Consider the following 20979-nt stretch of genomic DNA (forward strand, 5'->3'; position numbering starts at 1 on the left):
CTTCATTTTGTTAATGTTTTGTATTACATTTATTGATTTTTCTAATAATTAATTCCACACGATATTATTTCTTTTATTCAGAAAACAGATGTTCCAGAAAGTCATTGGTAACAATAAAACAGTTAAAACAGTGTTATGACTGAGAATATTTTTCAATATAAATATAATCACAGTTAATTTACATGCTCCAATTTCACAGGAAGGGCAGTAAAGACAAAGCATAGGAGAACAATAGTGGATATTTTAAACTTGTGGCTTGAGGTTCAAACAATGACCATTGTAAATGGTCCAGGTGAAACCAAAATAATAATAATGATGATGATGATGATGGTAAAGCCAAAATAATAATGATGATGATGATGATGATGATGATGAGGATGACGATGGAACATATAGTGATAGAAAAAGAATAGACTTTGGATTATGAGGATCAATGCAATGTACAGATGATACATGATAAAATTGGACACCTGAAACTCATATAATCCTATTAACCAATGTCACTGTAATAAATTTAACTTAAAAAATAAAAAATGAAGGAAAAAAATTTTAAAAGGTAGTCATAGCCAGTAAGCTTCTTGAACATGAATGATCAAATTGTCAGATAGTGGGCCTCTATCTTTCACTCCTCCATTTTTTAAGTAAGGCAAAGATCAGTTGAATTGTAGAATAGATTAACAGGGCAAATACATTTTTACTTTATATCTTAGCAATATCCATTTAGTATTGGTGAAACTGCATTCTTAACAGGAAATAATCAAATTTTTGTCCTTCTAACTAACCAAGGGATGAATCCCACTTGATCAGAGTGTATAATCATTTTAATGTGCTGCTGTTGAATTCAGTTTGCTAGTATTTGTTGAGGACTTTTGCATCAGTCTTCATAAGGGATATTGACTTTTTTCACAGCAGGATGTCTAGCTCTGTTATCACCATTCTGTTTCACTTTATAAATTGAGTTTGGAAATACTCCCTGCTCTTCAGTGTTTTGGAAAAGTTTGAAAAGGTTTGGCATACATTTTTTAATGTTTGGTGGATTTCTCTAGGGAAGTCATCTGGTCTTGAGCTTTTTTTTTTGAGAAGTTTTTGATGATGGATCCAATCTCCTTATACATGTTTTCTAGTCATGATTCAGTCTTGATAAATTGTATATTTTGAGAAATTTATTCATTCTAGGTCATATAGTTGGCATATAATTGTTCACAGTAGTCTTTTATAATTCTTTGTTTTTCTGGCATTGGTTGAAATGTTTTTGTTTTTTTAAAATTTTTTATGGTGACATTGGTTAAAGAAATCTGATTTCAGCTGTACATTTTAACACTAAAGCATATATATAATGTGTATATATATATTATATATATACATACACATTGTGTGTTTGCCTCCCATAGTTAGATTTTTTGTCACCATATATTTGACCCCTTTTATCCCATCTTCCTCCACGCTGCCCCCTCCACTTTGGTAACCACTAGTCTATTGTCCATGTCCATGAGTCTCTGTTTGTCCTGTTCATTTGTTGCTTTTAGGTTTAAATCCCACATATAAGTGATATCATGTGATTTTCAACATTTTCAATCAGGTTTATTTCGCTTAGCATCATTATCTCGAGGTCCATCTATGTTGTCGCAAATGGCAGTATTTCGTCTCTTCTTATGGCTGAGTAATATTCCGTTGTATTTTATACCACGGCTTCTTTATCTAGTCATCTATCGTAGGACACTTTGGTTGCTTCCATATCCTGGCCACCACGAATAATGCTGCTATGAACATTGGTGTGCAAATATCTTTTTGGATATGAGTTTTCAAGTCTTTGGGGTAAATATTCAATAAGATTTCTGGATCATATGGTAGATCAAATCTTAATTTTTTGAGTAACCTCCATACTTTTTTCTATAGTGGTTGTACCAATTTGCAGTCCCACCAGCAGTGCAAAAGGATTCCTTTTTTCCGCATCCTCTCTAGCTGTCCCATTGATTACAGCTATTCTGACAGGTGTGAGATGGTACCTCATTGCGGTTTTGATTTGCATTTCCCGAATAGCTAGTGATAATGAGCAGCTAGCCCTGTTGAGCATCTTTTCATGTTTTTTGGCTATTTATATGCCTTCCTGTGGGAAGTGTCTATTCAGGGCCTCTTCCCATTTTTTGATTGGATCATTTGTGGTTTTTTGGTTCTTATTGAATTGTATGAATTCTTTGTATATTTTGAGTATTAGGCCCTTATTGGAGGCGTTGATTGCAAATATATTTTCCCATTCAGACAGAGGTCTTTTCACCTTGTTGATGGCTCGTTTATTTTGCTGTGTAGAAGCTTTTTAGTTTGATGTAGCCCCATTCATCTAGTTTTGCTTTAACTTCCCTCGCCTTTGAGGTCAAATTCATAAAATCCTCTTTAAGGTCCTTCAGTTTAGTTCCTATGTTTTCTTCGACGCATCTTATTTTATATTCAGGTCCTGTATCTTTAAGTTAATTTTGGTGTGTGGTGATAGACAACAGTCTAGTTTCATTCTTTTGCGCGTGGCCTTCCAGTTTTCCCAGCACCATTTATTGAAGAACTTTCCTTTCTCTACTGTATGTTTTTGGCTTTTTTTTTTTTTTATCAAAAATTATTTGCCCATAGATTTACTTCTGGACTCTCGATTCTGTTATACTGGTCCATGTGTCTGTTTTGCTGCCAATACCATGCAGTTTTGATTACTGTCGCTTTGTAGTATAATTTGAAGTTGAGCAGAGTGATGCCTCTTTCTCATGATGGCTTTCGCATTTCGGGGTCTTTTGTGTTTCCATACAAATCTGATGATTTTTTGTTCTGTTTCTTTAAAAAATGCCGATGGGATTTTGATGAGGATTGTATAATGCTTTAGGTAGTAAAGCATTTTAACTACATTAATTCTTCCAATCCAAGAGCACGGAAATCTTTCCATTTCTTTGTATCTTCTTCAATTTCTTTAATAGGGTCTTATAAAAGTTTTCATTATGTAGGTCTTTCATATGTTTCATTAGATTTATTCCTAGGTGTTTTATTCTTTTTGTCACTATTGCAAAAGGAATTATTTTTCCACTTCCTTTTCTGACACTTCATTATTACAGTATAGGAACACTATGAATTTTTGAACATTGATTTTATATCCAGAAACTTTACTGTATTTGCTTATTTCTAGGAGTGTTCTTGTGGAATCTTTAGGGTTTTCCATATAGAGTATCATGTCATCCACAAATAGTGGCAGTTTGACTTCTTCGTTTCCAATCTGGATGCCTTTTATAGTCTGTCTTTCTCTTGCCTGACTGTACTCACTAGGACCTCCAATGTTATTTTGAATAACATTGGTGATAGTGGACAGCCTTGCCTTGTTCCTAATCCTGGAAGGTTTTTAGTTTTTCACCATTAAGTATGATGTTGGCTGAGAGTTTGTCATAGATGACATTTTTTATGTTAAGGTACTTTCCCTTCTATACCAGTTTTGTGAAGTGTTTTGATCATAAATGGATGCTATATCTTGTTGAAGGCTTTTTCTGCATCTATTGATATGATTCTTATTTTTTAATTTGTTTATGTGGCATATCACATTAATTGATTCGCATGTGTTGAATCATTCCTGTGCCCCTGGGATGAAGCCCACTTGATTGTGGTGTATAATCTTTTTAATGTGTTGTATTCGGTTCACTAGTATCTTATTAAGGATTTTTACATCTGTGTTCATGAGAGATATTGGTCTGTAGTTTTCTTTTTTTGTGTTATCCTTACCAGGTTTGATATCAGTAATGTTGGCATCATATAATGAGTTAGGAAGTATTATCTCCTCTTTGATTTTTTGAAAGAGTTTGAGGAGAATAGTTATTAAATCTTTGAATGTTTGGTAGAATTCACTGATGAAGCCATCTGGTCCTGGACTTTTAATTTTTGTTAGGTTTTTGATGATTATTTCAATTTCCATACTGCTGATCGGTCTATTTAGATTTTCAAGTTCTTCTTGATTCAGTCTAGGAAGGTTGTATTTTTCTAAGTACTGGTCTATTTTTTCTAGGTTATTAAATTTGGTGTTATATACTTTATTATAGTTTTCTTGTATGATCCTTTGTATTTCTACGATGTCAGTCATAATTTCCCCTTTCATCCCTGATTTTGTTTATTTGTGTCCTTTCTCTTTTTTCTTTAGTGAGTCTAACCAGGGGGTTTGTCAATTTTATTAATCTTATTAAAGAACCAGCTTTTGTTGCATTTATTTTTTTCTATTTTTTTTGTTTGTTTCCAATTTCATTTATCACTGCTATAATTTTGATGATTTCTTTCCTTCCGCTGACTTTAGGCTTCCTTTGTTCTTCCTTTTCTAGTTTTTTAAGATAAAGTGTTTCTTTGGGTTCGTTCTTGTTTTTGGAGATAGGCCTATAGTGATATGAACTTTACTCTTATGAACGCTTTTGACATGTCCCAAAAGTTTTGATATGTTGTACTATTATTATTATTTGTTTCTATGTATCTCTTGATCTCTCTTTTTATTTTTTCTCTGACTTAGTTATTCTTCAGTAGCATGTTGTTGAATCTACATGTATTTGTGATTTTTCCCGCTTTCTTTTTGCAGTTGATTTCTAGTTTCAAAGCATTATGATCAGAGAATATGGTTGGTATGATTTCAGCCCTCTTATATTTGTTGAGTCTATCTCTGTGTGCCAGTATATGGTCAGTCCTTGAGAATGTTCTGTGTGCACTAGAGAAGAATGTATAAACAGCTGTTTTCCGATGGAAGGTTCTGTAAATGTCAGTTATGTCCAGTTGGTCTAATGTATCATTTAAGGATGTTATTTCCTTATTGATTTTCTGTTTGGATGATCTGTCCATATCTGACGGTGGGGTATTTAGGTCCCCTACTATGATAGTGTTTTGGTCTGTTTCTCCCTTTTGTTCTGTTAGTAATTGTTTTACATATTTCGGGGCTCCCAGATTGGGAACATAGATATTAATAAGTGTTATGTCTCGGTGCATGAGTTCCTTTATCATTATGAAGTGTCCCTCTGTATGTTTCTTTGCCTTTTTTATTTTGAAGTTTATTTTGTCTGATATTAATTACTCTACTACACCCGCTTTTCTCCTAATGCCATTTGCTTGAAATACCATTTTCCACCCTTTCACTTTGAGTCTATATTTGTCTTTGGAACTGAGATGTGTCTCCTAGAGGCAGCATATAGTTGGGTTTTGTTTTTTGATCCATTCTGCAACTGTTTTCATTGGCGAGTTAAGTCCATTTACATTTAGGGTGATTGTCAAAATATGAGGTTTTCTTATAGTCATTTTATCTTTTGTTTTCTGGTAGGTCAGTGTTTCCATTGTTTCCTTGTCCTTGTGTGTCTGGTTTTTTATGGGGTGGGGTGGGGTTGTGCATTTTCCCTCTAGTCCTTTTTGTTTTATGTTACGTACTTCAGTTCTGAATCTTTGGTGTGCGGTTACCATTACAAATATGTAAAGGATAGTAATATGTATACACAGTAGTCCATTTTCTTCTTCACGTGCCTTATCTCCTTTCCCCTTTGTGAATTTGAATCTCTGAATCTTCCCCTTTTCAGTCATTGTTGTCTCAGTTTGTCCCTATGTATGCTAAACATTTCATTACCATCTTGCTATAGCAAATCTCTTGTTGTTTAAGCTTATAATACCCTTTTCTTATTAAGGGTTGCACTTCTCTGCTTCTGCCTGCTAGGTCACCTTACTCCTAATTATGTATTTATTATTATTTTTTTATTTTTTGGTCATTTTGTTTTAGGTGAGCTGACCACCTTTCAATATTTCCTGTAATGCAGACCTCTTAGTGGAGAATTCCCTCAATTTTTGTATGTCTGGAAAGGTCTTTATTTCTCCTTCATATCTAAAGGAGATACATTATTCTAGGCTGGTAGTTCCTTTCATATAATTGTTTTAATATTTGATTCCACTCCTTTCTTGCTTGTACAGTTTATGCTGAGAAGTCTGATGATGATCTAATGAGTTTTCCTTTTAGGTTACCATCTTCTTTTCCCTGGCTGCCCTGAGAATTCTTTCTTTGTCATCAATATTTGATAATTTTAATACAATGTGTCTTAGTGAAGGCCTTTTCGGGTTGAGATAATTGGGTGTTCTGTTGACTTCTTGAATTCCAAGCTCCAGCTCATTCCTTAGATTTGGGAAATTCTCATCCACTATTTGTCTGAAAATACTTTCTAATCTCTACCCCTTTTCCTCCTCTTTGAGAATGCCCATTATTCTTATGTTTCCTCTCCTGATGGCATCAGCTAGTTCTTATAGTTGTCTTTCATTATTTTTCATTCTTTGGTTTCTCTCTTCCTTCTGATTTATTTCTAGATTTCTGTCTTTGATATCACTGATCCTTTCCTCCATTTGGTCAACTGTATTTTCCAAGTTTGCTATTTCATTTTTCATCTCTTGCAGTGTATTCTTAATCTCCAGAAGTTCTATTTGGTTATTTTTGAGAGCTTCGGTCTTCTTGCTAAAGAACTTATTCTGTCCATCTAGGTATTTTTTCAATTCCTTAAATTGTTGATATGAATTGTTTCAGATCTAATTGAGTTTCTTCAGTAGTCCCATCCTGAATTCTCGGTCATTTAAGTCACATTTCTATGTCTCTAAGCTTATTTTTTGAAGATTTTTAACTTTCTTTCTGAGCTGCCTTGTCACCTTGGTTGTTCATGGTGTTTAATAGACTATTTCTCTGCCTAGGCATTAATGGAAGTATATTCAGCTCCTCCTTCCCCTCCTTCCCTAGAAAGATTTATTATATAAAGGTCTCCCTTTAGCCTGTTGCTAAGATGGTGTTTTTCTTTTGGTTTTCAGTAGGTGTTGTCTAAGCCTCTTGCAGCCCTGCTTTATATAAAGTCTTAATAGTGTGTTTTTTAAAAAAGAAATATTCAGTCACGCTCACCACCCTCAGTCTCAGTCCCTGTCAGTGTTAGCAGCAGCTTCAGTAGCATTTGCTCAGATTCCTCTGGGGCTCCAGTGTTCTGGTATCGGAGAATATGGGGGAAGGGGCCCTCTGGTTTGGGGGATGAGGACTGTGGCTCAGCCTCACGTCCAAGGTTTGTGATAATCAACTGTTGTTTCTCTGCCATCCCTGCTTCTCTGCTATCCCCACTTCTCTGCTTTCTGCCCTGATACTTGGACTCTGCCACCAGCTTCATGGAGTTCACCACTCTTCCAGGCAGGGCTATTCAGGGAACTCATTGTACCTTCTCCCCTGTCCCTCCTTCCTGCAGGGGGCTCCAGCTTCGAAAGGCAGCTTCTTTGTTTCTCCCAGTCTACTGCCCTACTTCCGTGGTCCTGACCTGTCCTGTGGTAGCTCTTATGTGCACATCCCACACTCAGACATGCTGGTTGCAGTTTGAATGGTTTTTCTTTGTTTGTTTTTTGTTTTTTGAGTTTTAGATGTTTAGCTTATTGTTGTTTCAAGGAGAGAGATCTGGGGACGTCTCTCAGTCTCTCACTTCTCCATGTTTCTTATGTCACTCCTTGAAATGTTTTTCATTTGTGGTTTTAGTTTATTTGTATCTTTTTGTCGTTGTTAATCCAGCTAGGGTTAATGTCAATTTTGATTTTTTTTCCCCCCAAACAACTCTTAGTTTTGTTGACACTTTTTAAAATTCTCTGTTTTGTTTCTTTCTATTTTAATACTTATTCCTTCCTTTCTCCTGCTAACTCTGAGTTTAGGTTGTTCTTTTTTCTTATTCCCAAAGGTGTAAAGTTAGGCTGTTGATGTAGGATCTTCTTTTTTTTCTTAATGTAGGCACTTCCTGCTATAAACTTTCTTTATAGTGCTTCTTTTGGTATATCTGATATGTTTTTGGCATATTGTGTTTTAATTTTCATTTATTTCAAGATATTTTCTAATTTGAGGGGATTTTTTGCCCTAACACATTGGTTCAAGAATGAGTTAATTTCTACATATTTTGAATTTTCCAGTTTTCCAACTACTGTTCATTTATAGTTTATTCCATTGTTATCGGAAAAGATACCGGTATGATTTCAGTCTTCTTAAATTTGTTAAGACTTGTTTTGTGGTCTATCCTGTGATTACCCTGGAAAATAGTCTACGTGTGCTTGGAAAGAATGTGTATTCTATACATGTCTTTTAAGATCAGTTGGTCTATAGTGATGCTCAAGTTCTCTGTTTTCACATTAATTTTCTGCATGGTAGTTCTAATCATCATTGAAAGCTAGGTATATAATATACTATTGTTTCACTATCTCTTCTGTCAGTTCTGTCAGTGTTTGCTTCATGTGTTTCAATTATCTGATATGTGTATTTATATTTATTATTGTTATCTTCTAAAATGTGTTCAAAACTGTTTATCTTCCTGGGGAATTGACCCTTTTATCATTATATAATCTTATTTGTGTCTTACATTAGTTTTGACTCAGGTCTGTTTTGTCAGCTCTCATTCGTAATATCTTTTTATATCCTTCCAGTATCAGCCTATATATGTCTTTACATATAAGGTGGTATAATTTGTAGAGAGGATATAGTTACATCTTGTTTTTTAATCCATTCAGCCTGCTCTGTCTTTTGGTTGAGTTTAATCCATTTACATGTAAAGTAATTTTTGAGAAGGAAGGACTCAGTTGTCATTTTGAAATTGTTTCTGTCTTGCAGCTGATTTGTCCTTTTCCTAATTTATCTTTTTCCTCGCTTGCAGCCTCCTTTGTCTTTTTTTGTGTGTTGACATTCTTTGATTTATTTCTCATTTTATATATCTTCTATAGACATTTTCATTGATTACCATGGAGCTTAAATAAAACATAACAATTTATTTTAATCTTCTAACAATGTAACTTCAGCAATATACAAAAACTCTTCTCTTCACTCCTATTTTGTTATTGATGTTGCAGACATCAATTGTATATTCATTCACATAGTTTTATAGTTATTTTTTATTCTTTTAAATTCTATTGCAGCTTTAAAAGTGCTTTGCTTTTCGCCATTAGAGTATTATATTTGTCTATATATTTACCTTTATCATCTATTTTTATATTTTTACACATTTTGATAATGTTGTCTTAAAGTCCTCAAGTTGCAGGATTCCCTGCAGCACTTCTTGTAAGCCAGGTCTAGTGTTTATGAACTCAGCTTTTGTTTTAGAAAGTGTTTCACCTTCATTTTTGAAGGACAGTTTTGCCAGATATAGTATTCTTAGTTGGCAGTTTATTTTAGCACTTTTACTCTATTGTTTTACTCCCTTATAGAGTAAAAGGATTCTGCTGAGAATTCTGCTCATAATCTAGTGTGAGCTCCCTTGTCTTTGGTTTGTTTTTTCACTGCTTTTAAGATTTTTCTCTTCATCTTTATCTTTGACAGTTTGAATATAATGTATCTTTGTGTGGGCCTCTTTGGGTTCATCCTGGTTGGAGATCTTGAGCTTCTGAATTTGAATGTCCATTTTCTGCTTCAGATTTGGGAAGTTTGGGGCCATTATTTATTCAAATAATTTCCCTGTCCCTTTCTTTCTCTCCTTTTAGAACTTACTTCCATAATGTATATATTGGTCCACTTGATAAAATCCATAAGTTTCTCATGCTTCACTTTTCTTCACTTTTTTCTTTTTGCCCCTCTGACTTGGTAATTTCAAATGATTTGTCTTAGAGATTGTTGATTCCATCTTATGCTTGATTAAATTGGCTGTTGAATCTCTAGTGAATTTTTTAGTTACTATATTTAGCTCCAGAATTTGGTACTTTTTTACAGTTTCTATCTCTGTTGATATTCTCAGTTGTTCATGTTACATATATCTCTTCTCTTGTAGATCATCAAACTTCTTTAGGACAATTATTTGAATTTTTTGTCTGATTATTCATAGATTTCTGTTATTTAATGGTTGCTTTCTGGAAGTTTATTTAGATTTTTTGATTAGGCCATGTTTTCCTGTTGCTTCAACACACTTTGTGATGGTATTTTTTTGGCTAAGTTTTATGCACTGAATAAACAACCACTTCTCCCAGTTTTTATGGACTGGCTTCAAACAGGGGAAGACTCACCAGTCATCTCCTCTAGAAATTCTGGGGACCTCTGGAACCTTTCTTGGAGGATGGACTTCTCTGGGCCTGAGTTTATAATTTCCTAATTAGAGAGGTTTGCCCATTTCTTTTTCAGGAGTTTGTAATCTTTTGCTCCCTCTAGTGTTACAGGTTCAGTGGTACAACAAGATTCCATACTCTCATGACTGGTGTAGCCCAGGTGTCCAAAGCATGCTTGCTCTCCATCAATTCCTAGAAGCAGGTGAGACAGATATTGGGGAGTTCTTCAAAAATCTAGATTGCCACATGCTTGTCCACTCTTCCCCTCCCTTTGTAGAGAGAAGCCATGAGTTCATTGCTTTCTGATCTTACCAAGCCATGTTGGCTTCTATCTGTTTCAGTGCAGACACTCTGGTTTCATAGCATGCTGCCCACTGTCTCCCTGTTTTCAGCATTCCCCAGTAATCCAAACTATTCAGGTTTTGTTAGTGCTTCCAGCCAGGTTGGACACTTGTGCCGCCTCCTTCCCCTCTCCCAGGAGCCATGGGGATGGGAGCTCAGCTGTGCTTGCTTTGCTCAGATAAAGTGAATTGGTTCTTTTAACTCATTTTATTGCAATTTTTTTGGCTTTGCACTTTGCCTGAGGTACTGCAACTTCTTAACTGGTTTCTAGAGTACTTGTTGAGGTATTTTGATGAGGCATATATTGTTAATTTGGAGTATCTGCGAGAAATAGCCTGGGGACTTAATATTTTGCCATCTTGCTGTTGTCACTTTTCCTTTTCCATAAGGTAACTATTGTCATTTTCATGTCAATATCCATTGTATCAAAAAATATTTTATTCTTTTATAGGTTGATAGACATTTGGATTGTTTCTACTTTAATTATTGAATTTTAAGAATTTCTTACATTCTCTAGATATAATCTGTTATTAGATATGATTTGCAGATGTTTTCTCCATTTTGTGGGTTTACAGACTTGATTATATGTTTTGAAGCACAAACACTTTTAATTTTGAAGAAATTAAAACATTTCTAAGAAATGTTTTGTCTATTAATTCTTTGGCTGCTGGTGCTTTTGCTTTCATATATTAGTGTAACCATTGCCTAAACCAGTTCTCTTAGTACCATTTGTGGAAAAAGGTATTCTTTTTCCTATTGACTGGTCTTGACACCCTAGATGGAAATTTGACCATCAATGTGATGGTTTATTTCTGGGATCTTCATTCCTTTCTCTTGATGTATTTGTATATCTTTATGACAAAGTACCACAAAGTCTTAATTACTCTGCCTTTGTAGTAATTAATTATTATAGCTTTGAAATTGGAAAAAACACATCCTTCAACTTTGTTCTTTTTCAAGATCATCTTGGCTGTTGTAGATATTTTGCAGCAGTTCTCAATCGTTTTGGCACCAGGAACTGGTGCTCTTATGAGAATTTTAATGCCTGATGATTTGAGGTGATGCTTAGGTGGTGAAGCTAGCACTAGGGAGCATTGTAGATAACAGACGAAGCTTCACTTGCTTGCCTGCCCGCCTACACTCCCCTCCTACTTTGCAGCCGGGTTCCTAACAGCCCACAGACCAGTACCAGTCCTCAGCCTAGCAGTTGGGGACCCCTGTTTACAGTATTCTGCAAAAAGACAGCTGGGAGTTTGATTGGGATTGTGTTGAATTTGTAGGTCAGTTTGGGCAGTGTTGCCGTTGTAACAGCATTCAGGTTTCCAAACTGGAGGCGATGGCTATCCATTAATTTAGGTTGTCTTTCATCTGTTTCAACAATGTTTCGTAGTTTTCAGTGTACAAGTGTTTCACTACTTTTGTTCAGTTTATATCTAAGTATTTTATTCTTTTTTGATGTTATTATACATGAAATTGTTTTCTGAATTTCATTCTTGGATTGCTTATTGCAAGTTTATAGAAATACAGTTGATTTTTTTTATATTTATCTTGTATGTTGCAACCTTGTTGAACTCATTTTTTATACTTCTAATTGTTTTATTATGAATCCTTTAGGATTTTCTATATACATGATTATGTTAGTAGCTAATACAGACAGTTTTACTACATCTTTTATAATCTGGGTGCCTTTTATTATTTTTTTCTTTTCTTTTTGCCCTAGTGAGAGCTTCCAGTGCAGTGTTGAAGATAAGTAGAGTGAACAGGCATTATTGTCTTGTTCCTGATCTTAGGGGGGGAAAATCCAGTTTTTCGTTATTAACTATGATTTAGCTGTGATGTTGATCAATGGCCTTTCAGGTTGAGAAAGTTCCCTTCTATACCTAGTTTGTTTAGTTTTTCAGATAATTTTTGTGTCTATTGATGATCATCCCCTTTTTTTATAGTGACATGATATACTAATTACATTGACTTTTTTCTTAAAAAAAATTCAATTACTGTTGACATTCAATATTATATTAGTTTTAGGTGTACAGCATAGTGGTTAGACATTTATATAACTTACAAAGTGATTCCCCTGATATGTCTAGTACCATTCTAACACCATACACAATTATTACAGGATTATTGACTATATTTGCCTAGGTGTACTTTATATACCTATGACTGTATTATAATTGCAGATTTGTACTTCTTAATACTTTTTCTTCACCTAGCTCCCCAACCCCCCTTCACATCTGGCAACTATTTATTCTCTGTATCAAAAATTTTTTTTATTTTGGTCTTTAGATTCCACATGAGTGAAATCATATGGTATTTGTCTTTTTCTGACATTTCATTTCATATAATACCCTATAAATAGGTTCATCTATGTTCTTGCAAAAGATAAAATTTTATTTTTTATGGCCAAGTAATATTCCATTGCATATATGCACCACATCTTTATCCATTCATTTTTTGATTGGAACATTTAATCAATTTACATTTAAAGTAATTATTTTATTATCTTATTTATTTTATTTTATTTTATTTATTTTTTATTTTATTTTAGGCGAAGCAACCCTTGGTCGACCTCACAGATTGCAAGGACATTGTCAGCTTACAATCCCTTATTTTTATTTTTTATGTCTACAGCACCTGGCCTTCTTAGGTGGTCTCCCATCCAAGTACTAACCAGGCCCGACCCTGCTTAGCTTCCGAGATCAGACAGGATCGGGCTTGTTCAGGGTGGCATGGCCGTAGAGTAAAGTAATTATTGATAAGTATCTAGTTATTGACATTTTATTGTTTTCTAATTGTTTTTGTAATTCTTCTCTGTTTATTTCTTACTCTTTTGCTCTCTTCTCTTGTATGTTGCTGACTTTCTGTAGTGTTGTTTGGATTTCTTTCTCTTTATTTCTTGTATATCTCTTATAGATTTTTGGTTTGTAGTTACCTTGTATTTTCTATATACCAAACTATGTTTATAGCTGTTATTTTAAGTTAATGGTCTCTTAAGTTGAAACACATTCTAAAATCACTACTAACCCTCTCCACGTTTATGTTTTTGTTATTATTTTTTACTTTTGTGTGTATTCCTTATTTCACTGTTATAATTACACATAATCTTCCTAATTTTGCTTTTTCACATCTGTAGTAGCTTTAGTGTTGGTTGATCTGCTTTTATTGTGTTTGACTTTGTCAGTGAAAATTTTTTCCTTTGATATTTTCTTATTCATATTTTTAAATTATTTTTTTCTTAAGTCCTTTTAACGGTTTTTATAATACTGTTTTTTCTTGTCTGGGAAACTCTTCATCTTTATTTAGATTCTAAATGATAATCTTGCTTGGTAGAGTAATCTTGGTTGCAAGTCCTTACTTCTCATCACTTTGAATATTTTATTGCCAATCCCTTCTTGCATACATAGTTTCTGTTGAGAAATTATCTGACAGTATTTTATCAGAGCTCCCTTGTAGGTAACTAATTGCTTTTCTCTTGTTGCTTTTAAGATTCTTTCTTTGTTTTAAAACTTTGGCATTGTAATTAGGTTGTGTCTTGGTGTGGGACTCTTTGGGTTCATCTTGTTTGGAACTCTCTCTGCTTCCTCTACTTGTATGTCTATTTCCCCCATCAGGTTAAGGAAGTTTTCATTCATTATTTCTTAAATAGGATTTCAATCCCTTGCTCTCTCTCTTCTCCTTCTAGTTCCCCCTATGGCAACATTTGATGTCCCAGAGGTCCCTAAACTATCCTCATTTTTAGAATTTTTTTCCTTTTGCTCTTTTGATTAGGTGTTTTCTGCTACCAAGTCTTCCAAATAGCAGATTCAGTCCTTTGCTTCATGTAATCTGTTGATTTTATCTAATGTACTCTTCATTTCAGATATCGTATTTTCATTTTTGACCGGTTCTTTTTACACACACACACACACACACACACACACACACACACACACACACAGAGTTTCCTATCTCTTTGTTGAAGTCCTCACCATATTCATCTCCTCTTTCCCTAAGTTCATTGGGTATCCTAATAACCAGTGTTCCGAACTCTATATTTGGTAGATTGTTTGCCTCCGTTTTATTAAGTTCTTCTGGAGTTTTGTTCTATTCTTTTATTTGCGACATGATTCTTTGTCTCCTTGTTTTGGCTGCCTCCCTGTGTTTGTTTCTGTGTAATAGGCGGACCTGCTACATCTCCCAGTCTTGTCAGAGTGGCCTTTGATAGTAGGTGTCCTGTGAGGCTTTGTGTTGCAATCTCCCTATTTACCTGGGCTGGGTGCTCAGGGGTGTCCCTTGTATAGGTTGTGTTGGCATATCAGTGGGTGGGATATACCCTTAGGCTGATTAGCTGTGAGGACTCTCTGTGGCTACAGCAGACAAGCTGTTGTGCAGGTGCTGACCCCAGAGAGTGGGATTCACTTTAGAGGGGCTCTGGTACATGCTGAGTGCACCCTTTTGGGTGTGTTGTTTGTGGTGCTAGTTGGGTAGTGCTCTGATGTGGTCTGAAGTTGGTATATTGGAGGGGCATTGGTGTAGACCAAGGTCAGCCGCTGCCTGTGTCCAGCCCAGGGCTATCTGGTAGGAGCTACAGAGTGATCTCTAGTTTTAGTTTCCTGTGCTGGGCTCGGAGGTGTCTGAAAGAGGCTAAGCTGTGAACTGAGGCCAGTTGCCAATAATGCCAGGTGTGGGACTGCTTAGCCAGAGGTACAGGACACACTGAGGCCAGTTTTCTTTGAGATTTTGGACCTTTGAGAGATTTTAAGGTCTGCAGCATGAGCTTCTCTATTGGCTTATGAGGAACAACGGCTGAAAGAGGTTTGGCCAGTGTATGAGTTTGGTGGAGTGAGGTCTCAGAAAATCCTTAGGGTGGGGTGAGAGTGGTGTTAAGTTAATAGAGACTCAGATGTGGTGCCCCCATTTGCCTACTGGTTGTGTGGTGGAAGGACTCAACAAAGGAACAGTGGTATCTGCCAGCCCTTTAGTCCACAAGACAGCTGCTCCTCCAGGCCTCACCCTGAAGCCAGACAATTCAGTTTTTCCCCAGATGTCTCTGGTGCTTTTTGAACTGCTCTCCCCTCTCCGGAGCTTCGTGGAGTATTTGTGAGTGAGTGATCTGTGCTCAGGCCCTTTAAGGGTATGCCTGGCTCTACAGCAGCCCTTCACCTCAGCTAGATAGACTCCCTGGTGGTTTTCACAAGCAGATCTTGTGGGTGTTCCTCTTAGTAGCACTGGTACTCCAGATTGGGGAGCCCATTATGGGTCTGGTAACCTGTGAGCCTCAATGGGGACTTGCACAGCTAGATAGCCCTCCTGATTCTCAACTGCCACGTGTGTGTAGGACCAGCCTGTTTCACTTTTCCACCCCTTCTACCAGTCTTAACATGGCCTCTTCTTTATATCTTTAGTTATAGATTGTTCTGTTCACCTGGTCTTTAGGTGATTCTTAGGGGTGATGGTTCTGTAATTGAGTTGTAATTTTAATGTGGACATGGGAGGAGGCCAGCACAGTGTTTATCAACTCTGCTATCTTGACTTTAAGTCAGCAATTCTTTATGAGTTTTCTTATGGAGGCTCGAATTTTCCTGGCCTGCCAGGCTGCAAGTCTATAGGAGGACCAATCACAACTTCTCTAGAACTTGTTCTCCCTCCTTTTCCTCTTCTACTTTGTGCCAAGTCTCCTGGAAGTTGAGACACGCACGGTACTGCTTCACTATAACTCTAAGGATAGAGCCCTTTGGGTCCATGGTTTAGTCTCTTTCACATTTCTGTCCTTTCACTTTAGTGGGATCACCAAAAAACCCTCAGGACCTAGTCAGTTTTAGTCTCTTATTTATTTCCCTAAGTTATTACTTTGCATTAGTTTTTGGTTTGTAGTTCTTGATAATCTTGTCATTGTTTTGCTTCTTTTAAGGTAGTTTTAAAAACACTTTATACAGCAGTTTTATTAGTTTTCAATAGGAAGTTTGGGCTGAGTACTTGCCATTATTATGAAGAATTGTTTATCTTTTTGTCTTTTTCCCCTAAACTCTGCCTCCTGAACTAGGGAAGAAGAGGCATGAAGAGGAAAGGAGCCAATACTCTGTATGGAGGAGTAATGTCTCTGTTAGTACCTTATTCTTCTGGGAAAATTCACCATTTTGATGAAATTGAGAAACTTTGTAATTCATTCTTAAAGACACATTGGCTTCTTCTTATTATTATTATTAAATAACTTTATTCTTGGTATGATATACATATAACAAATGTCACACATTTTAAGTGTACAAGTGAATGATTTTTAGTAAATTTCTTGAGTTGTGCAACCTTCCCCATATATCAGTTTAGAACATTTCTACCACACAGTGAGATCCCTCTATCCCACATACAGTTATAAAATACTAAACTCAAGTAGCCACTAATCTCTACTCTCTCTCAACATTAGTTTTTCCTGGGTATTGGAAATTCATATTAGAATCATATAATATGTGATCTTTTGTGACTTGCTTTTTTATTTAGCATAATGTTTTTGTGGTTTACCCATATTATAGCATATAACAATATTTTGTTCTTTTTGATTGCTGAACTTTATTTCAGTGTATGGATAGATATACCACATTTTATTCATTTGTTAATTGGTAATCTTTTGGGGTTCATTCAATTTTTTGGATGTTTTATAATTTTAGCTGATATTTATACACTCTGTAGTCTAAAGCTATTGCTAGACTTGTCTTGTATGAGCAGTTTATTTTCATTCTGCATGATAGTGCTGTCTCTGTGCTAGGATTTGATGTGTATTTGACATGAAACTTAGTGGTGGTGTACTTTGGCTCCTCTGTTTCGTATATATCATGTACCATATATGAGGCTTAGGTAATTTACTCCTTTCCATTGGCTTTTGTAGTTTTCTGGCTTTTAATATTTCCTTCCATTATCCAAAAAGTCATATTTGTCTTTTGTTCCTGATAACTCTTTACCTTGACTTGGCAAATGACTTCCTTTTGGACTCAGTTTGCTCATTCGAAGAGTAGTTGGATTAGGTGAGTTCTCCAGGCTCTTTTAAGTCTAAAGTGGTTTGACTGGGTGAACTATCTAGTTAAGCTCAGAGCATAGACAGATCAGGTGGGTGCTGTGTTAGTTTTTCCTGGGTATTGGAAATTCATATTAGAATCATATAATATGTGAGTAGGAAAAGAAGCATCTTCGGTTTTATGTCATTCAATTGTGACCAGGCTGTTTTCATTTACAGTGTTATTCTGTTGTTCATTTAAGGGTGTGTGTGTGTGTGTGTGTGTGTGTGTGTTGGGATGAGGGGGATGGGTGGATAGGTAAACTTTCCTTTAAGAGATAGTAAATATTTTAAGCTTCGTGTGCCATACTACCTCTGTTACTCTCAACTGTTCCTTCGTAGCACAAAAACATCCAGAGACTACTTGTAAAATAAATGAGCATGACTATATTCCAATAAAACTGTATTTACAAAAACATTCCCATTGGTAGTTTTTATACTATTTGCTGGTTTTCATGTGGATATCAAAGAAATAGAGAACTGGAGTACTACAGCTTAGTCTTAAAAGTTATTCTATGAGAGAAGTGAATCCAAAGATAGAATGGAGGACAGCAGCTTCAAGAGGAAAGGGAAGAAAGAGAAGAAGGATTAGCCCATGGAACCTACTAAAAAAACAAAGGAGAGAACATAACCTGTCTAGGACTTGAGGTTTAATTAGTGTGTGGGAGGGAGTGACGGATATAACAATGTGACAGCATGGGGGCTTGTTTTAGTAAAAAAACGCAGTGTTTTTGGAATTTGACCATAATTTTATTGAAATCATGGCCTTGCCACTTAAATAATGGACTAACTTGAATAACTTTCCTCTTTGAGCTTCAGTTACATTTTTTTAAAATGAGGATATCATCACCTACCTCATAGGTTGAAATGAGGATTAGAGAATGTTACATGGCTGGACAAATGACTTGCATACAGTATACTCTGTTATTCACTGTCATTTCTTTGATCTTATTTCTCTTTACAAATGTCCTTGATGTTTGAAAACCTGGGTGCCGTGTTTAATGGGATATATTACAGGCATAATCTGTTTGCCTCGGAGCATAAGGTTAATGATAGTAACATCAGCTGTCATAGGTACAGATGCATATATTTATTCCAAAATGTGTTTTGGCTATTTTTTGTCTCCAAGAGAGATTTTTCAGAATTATTATTTGAGGGGGAACATTTTAAGTAATTGCTTGGCTTGTGATTTTAACTTCTTTTGAAATGCTTTGGAAAAACTCTCCATTTCAGGTCACTTACAGGTATATTGTCTGAGATCCAATGGTTGCAAAGTTTAGATAGCCTCATAATCGTATTGAGAGATCTGTTGGTATACAATTTTTATAACTATTGCTGTTTCTACCATTTTTATTTTTTATGAAGACTTTTTTAGAGCAGCTTTATGTACACAGCAAAATTGAGGGGAAGGTGCAGAGATTCCCTATATATCTCATGTCCCCACACATACATAGACTCCCTCTTTGTTGTATACCCCAACAAAAGAGTGATACATTTGTTACAATCAATGAACCTACACTGACACATTATAATCAAAGTCCACAGTTTATCTTATATATTAGGATTCATTCTTGGTGTTGTACATTCTGTGGGTTTGACAAAGGTATAATGACATGTGTCCATTATTGTGTTATCATTCAGAGTATTTTAACTACCCTAAAAATCCTCCATGCTCTGCTCTTCATTCTTCTCTCCCTCTTGCCCCTTACTCCAACCTCCTGGCAACCACTTTCTACAGTCTTCATAGTTTTGCCTTTTCCAGAATGTCATATAGTTGGAATCTTTCATATGGTATGTAGCCTTTTCAACTTAGCTTTTTTCACTTGGTAAAATGCATTTTTAAGTTTCTTCCATCTCTTTTCATGGCTTAACAGCTCATTTCTTTTTAGTGCTGAATAATATTCCATTGTCCAGATGTACCACAGTTTATCGATTCACTTACATCTTGGTTGTTGCCAAGTTTTGACAATTATAAATAAAAAGCTGCTATAAAAAATCCTTGTGCAAGTTTTTGGGTGGACATAAGTTTTCCGTTCCTTTTACATTAACTTTAAACAAGCAAAATAGTATATTACTACTATTTATTACTGTGAAATTATAGCAGTTTTAATTAGTGTAAAGAAATTATTTTCTTGTCTAATTCAAGGGTTTATGGCTTATTTCCATATATGCTGCCCAGGGAGTAAGAGCCTTTGCCAACCTTGCCCGAGACCTTTTCTTTTTGACCTCAACTTTTGCATTCTTTTTATTGAGACAATATCAGCTTTGTTGCATTCAGCTGAAGTAGGAACAGCTTCCCCTGAGATCATTATATCATAATATGCCTCTTGCTTCTTGAGTAGATTGTATCCTGCTCATTCTTTTAGGCATCACCTTCTGTTCCCAAAGAGCTTACAGTATAGTAAAATGATTATAGCATGTTGAGTATATTCAGGTTTTTATAATAAGGGAAATTATAGTACGTATTTGTTTCACCATTAATTCAGAGAAAAATGCTATGATACTTTGATATTTTGACCACAAAACATGACAAGAGGCTTTTTAAAAGCAAGTACCAAAAAGTCTATATTTTTATTGTATTCTTATTGACAGACATAGTCTACATTTTTTACATCATTGAAGTAAGGATATACATATAATTATATATATTTTTTTGAAAACTAAGTTTATTGGGGTAACATTGATTAATACAGTTATATAATTTTCAGGTATACATTGTCATTTGACATCTGTGTATTCTGTTATGTTTTACCAAAGTCCAGTTTCCTTCAGCTACCATATATTTGATCCCCTTTACCCACTTTACCCTCACCCTAAACTCTGTATTTGACACCCTTTATCCCATCTACCTCCCCCCTTCTCCCTCACCCCACTGGTAACCACTAGCCTATAGTCCATGTCCATGAATCTCTGTTTGTCCTGCTCATTTGTTGCTTTTAGGTTTATATCCCACATATAAGTGATATCATGTGATTTTCAACTTTTTCTGTTTGGCTTATTTCGCTTAGCATAATTATCTTGAGATCCATCCAGGTTGTTGCCAGTGGCAGTATTTCATCTCTTATGACTGAGTAATATTCCATCGTGTATATGTACCACGGCTTCTTTATCCAATCATCTATCGTAGGACACTTGAGTTGCTTCTATGTCCTGGCCACTGTGAATAATGCTGCTGTGAACATTGGTGTGTAAATATCTTTTTGGATATGGATTTTCAGGTCTTTAGGGTAAATACCCAGTAGAGAGATAGCTAGATCATATGATAGATCAAGTCTTAGTTTTGCGAGGAACCCTCTTACTGTTTTCCATAGTGGCTGTACCAATTTGCAGTCCCACTAGCAGTGTATGAGGGTTTCTTTTTCTCCACATCCTCTCCAGCATTTGTTACTACTTGTCCTGTTAATTATAGCTATTCTAACAGATGTGAGATGGTATCTCATTGTGGTTTTGATTTGCATTTCCCTAATAGCTAGTGATGTTGAGCATCTTTTCATATATGTTTGTTGGCCTTTTGTATGTTCTTTAGGGAGAAGTGTCTAGGTCCTCTGCCCATTTTTTGATTG

At 35.5% G+C, this 20979-nt stretch overlaps 1 protein-coding gene and 1 non-coding gene across 9 annotated transcripts in view; one reads left to right on the forward strand and one right to left on the reverse strand.

Annotated features, from left to right (window-relative positions):
- NSD1 (nuclear receptor binding SET domain protein 1) overlaps window positions 1-20979 on the forward strand; it is a 134783-nt gene that overhangs the window by 70271 nt on the left and 43533 nt on the right. The window lies entirely within an intron of this gene.
- Window positions 13015-13133, reverse strand: LOC118606098. Its single transcript, XR_004952303.1, has one exon. It is a non-coding gene; the product is annotated as a 5S ribosomal RNA (ribosomal RNA).

Source organism: Rousettus aegyptiacus, unplaced genomic scaffold (genome assembly GCF_014176215.1).
Source record: "Rousettus aegyptiacus isolate mRouAeg1 unplaced genomic scaffold, mRouAeg1.p scaffold_m13_p_7, whole genome shotgun sequence".
Classification (NCBI taxonomy): domain Eukaryota; kingdom Metazoa; phylum Chordata; class Mammalia; order Chiroptera; family Pteropodidae; genus Rousettus; species Rousettus aegyptiacus.